Source organism: Octopus bimaculoides, chromosome 21 (genome assembly GCF_001194135.2).
Source record: "Octopus bimaculoides isolate UCB-OBI-ISO-001 chromosome 21, ASM119413v2, whole genome shotgun sequence".
NCBI classification, from domain to species: domain Eukaryota; kingdom Metazoa; phylum Mollusca; class Cephalopoda; order Octopoda; family Octopodidae; genus Octopus; species Octopus bimaculoides.
Genome location: NC_069001.1, coordinates 33,699,739 through 33,703,481, shown reverse-complemented (window position 1 = coordinate 33,703,481; position 3,743 = coordinate 33,699,739). Strand labels below are relative to the sequence as shown.

Genomic DNA, 3,743 nt, shown 5'->3' with positions numbered 1-3,743 from the left:
TGTGTGTGTGTGTGTAAATGCGTTCAATAATTAAGAATATCAAAATTTTTGTCAACGTTAAATTTATTGTTGGTGCGTGGGCTAAAATCCAGCCAGTACATCACTGGTTTTTATTTCATCCCCACCCAGCCCTCGAAGAAGGACGAATTCTAAAGTCAACCCTGGCAGGATTTGAACAGATTTGCTATCACTCAGAACGTGAAGAGATCTAATTAATAATATCAGAGTTTAGCAATTCTTCTGTTGTCTGTCCATCGCCTTCCTTAATGATAAATCCTTTCCACTATAAGCAACAAGTCCTGAAATTTCAAGGGAGGGGAGACGTTAGTAGATTATATCGACCCCAATTCTCAACTGGTATCTTTTTTCAACGATCCCCGAAGGATGAAAGGTAAAGTTATCCTCAGCAGAATTTGAATTCTGAACCGGAAGAAATACTGCTAAGTCCAGGGGTTGGACAAAATAATGGAAACGCCTTAAAATTTCAAACAAATTTATTTTTATATGGAGTAGGACCGCCTTTGGCAGTAGTTACAGCATGAATTCAACAAGGTATGGACTCGTACGAAGTTTGAGTTGTTTCCAAAAGAATTTTTGTCCATTCTTCAGCTAAAGCAGTCCCCAGTTCTTGTAGTGATGATGGTGGAAGATATCGACTCTTTACTTGTTTTTCTAAAATGCACCATAAATGTTCAATAATACTGAGATCTGGGGACTGAGGTGGCCAGATAAAATGTTCGACTTCACTAGAATATTCCGCGTGCCATTCAGTAACAACTTTAGCTGGGTGAATGGGTGCATTATCATCCTGAAAGACTGGATTTCCCTCCAGTAACAGTTCCGTAACTAGGATGAATTTGATCAGATAAAATGCTTAAAAAGCTTTGACTATTAATTCTGCCATGAAGGAAAACGATTGGGCCGGCGGTTTTCCAAGATATAGTCCCCCAGATCATCACAGATCCTCCATGTTAGAAGAAGGCAGTCTGGGTCAAATGTTTTTGGGGCTGTCTCCACACGTATACTCGTCTGGTGATCGAAAATAAGGTAAAGGATGACTCGTCCGAGAAAATAACATTCTTCCACTTCTCTAGGGACCAAATGTGTAGATTTTTACTCCACTCTAGACACTTTGCAACGTTTGTGTTTGAAAGCAGTGGTTTTCTGATTGCAGCCCTCCCGTCAAAACCAGCTTTGTGCAGCTCCTGACGAATAGCTTTTGTGAAAACTGGGTTCTCGAGGTGGTCATTACGATCTGCAGTAATTTTGGGAGCTGTACTTTTATGATCCTTTCTAACAATTCGCGTAAGAGTCCGACGGTCCCTATCTGAAAGTTTTGGTTTTCTTCCGGAGTTTTGTCTCGACGAGGTTTTTCCCTCTTTCTCAGAGGCTGTCATTACTTTCGAGGCGAATATTGCACACGTAAAATGGATGGAGAGCGTGAACTTAATCGAACTCCGGTCATCTGATGGATGGGGAACGCAATCGAAGAAACTACCACGAGATTTAAACTCGAGACGTGTGAGGCTATCACGAATACTTCGAGTAACAGCCTCTCACGTGACCTTTTTGGATTATTTCACTCTGTGCGTGTGTGTATGTGTGTGTACGTACGTATATACACCGTAGTAAGATGATATGGTCGTAGCACACCTCATGCGCTACCTTGTGCTCTTTGGCTGATTAAAGGGCCGCATGTTTCGCTCATAAGGCCACACCTAACTTTTAATTCGTTTACACACACTACATACTTTGAGTCCCTGTGAGGTGTCATGTGCTTGTTATGGTTGCTATAAACAGTTACCAACATAGTTAATAGCTGACAGTAGCAATAAAACATTAGAGATCAGTGAATGTGTAGAGAGCAAGTAGATGAGACGGGAAGTAAATTTGATGCTTTAATTCCAGTTCTTATCTGGCTCGTCAGCAGGCGTTAAGTGTGACTCAACTTTAAGATAGCATAAGTAAAATAAACAAATAAATAAATGAATAAATAGATAATGAGATAGAGAGGAAGTCAATGGAAGCGAAACTTGGACTATATAAAATAGCCAGCAAAGGTGCAAACAAAAAAAAAGGATCATAGAGAATCATGCATGTGGATAATACTGATAACGTAAAGTAGACTGAGGAAAAAAGACGGGCATCCAAGGGACATACGATCTCTCTCTCTCTCTCTCTCTCTCTCTCTCTCTCTCTCTCTCTCTCTCTCTCTCTCTCTCTCTCTCCACTCCACATACACAAAGATGAGGTTGGATGACATAACATTAGTGAAGAAAGATGAAAAATATAAAGCAAGAAATGGGAGTGGAGTACAAGAAAGGAAGGGAGGATAAAAGAGATCACAGTACAGTAAAGTTGGTAACTCAGTAAACGAAAGGGAACTGTGAACGAACGTGTACATACGTATCTAATACTTGTGAGTTAAGAATCTCGGGGGAATAAATTAGGTTGAAGATTAAGGATCCGAAAAATGGAAATATCATATTTCCGCCCAAATCCTAGTTGTTATATGTTATGTTATTTCATTTTCTATTTTCATTCTGTTTTATGATTTGATTGAGCAGCCGACATCTTTCCCAGCAACAGTCGACAACATTGGGGAAGGAAATATTTGTCTGTAGACATCACTGGAAAGAATAAAGAACAATGATTTATTCAATCTTTTAAATGGTTTTAAATAGTTTCCTTTTAACTTAACATTTCTAGAATTATCTAATATTCAACACAATTGCAGGATGTTAAATAGTTTGTTTACGCGCGCGCACATAATATAAACAAATTCAGGGACAGCATAGCCTAATGGTTAAGAAGTTTATTTCGTTGCCATGAGGTCTAGGGTTCGATCCCAATGCAGTGGCACTTTGAACTAGTTCTTTTATTATGGTTTAGCTAGGTTTTGGTCATTATTGGCCCAGACTATGTCAAACTTAATAGCACCACTCGGCACAGTCTTTCAAGTCAGGTTTAGGACATTGTAATGCACTTTAATAGGGAGTTGTTTGCCGAGATGTACCCAAATGTCGGTGGTTTGTGTGGTATTTCGAGGAGGAATTTGTCCAGGTATCATCTGAATGTTATGTGGTTTTTTTCTTCTTTTAGTATCTTTCGGAATAATGTTTGAATAAAGCAGGGTCGGTTGAGGTAGACATGCTATCTCGCATGGTTTCAAAGTACAGTCAAACCTCGACTTACGTCGTTTCGAGTTACGTCTTTTTTTTTACATTACGTCATTTTTTTTTTTTTTTCCTTTAAAAAATCTCAACCTCAGTTAATTTATTCGACTTTATGGCGGTCTCTGCGAACATATTTACCAACTATTGAAAAGGTTGCAAGACGCAACGAAAATTTTAGAAAAATAAAGAAGGAAATGAGTGGAAATTTTACCGGTGCGTGTGTTCATTTATAAGGCACTAAAAGAGAATGATTCTCCTCAGACTCAACAGAATAAACGTTAATAAATATTCCTTCTAATGCTTTTTCGTGTTACGTCGTTTTTCGAGTTAGGTCGGTAATGCCATGTGACTTAAGTCGAGGTATAGTTGTGTTTATCAGGACCCGATCATTAAAAGAATGTGTTTTGTTTATTGCATTCTTTTATTTGTTTGTTTATTTATTTTTCATTTCTGCATATTGTAGCATTAATTAATTATTTATTTTATTTTTTTACCTTTTCCGTGTTTTTTTTTTTAAATATTTTCTTTCACTGTTTTTACTTTCACATTTTCTGTGTAGTGGTGGTG

The 3,743-nt window shown here is 38.1% G+C and overlaps 1 protein-coding gene across 4 annotated transcripts in view; it reads left to right on the top strand.

The window, feature by feature from the left end:
- LOC106884502 (uncharacterized) overlaps positions 1 to 3,743 on the top strand; it is a 101,909-nt gene that overhangs the window by 70,937 nt on the left and 27,229 nt on the right. The window lies entirely within an intron of this gene.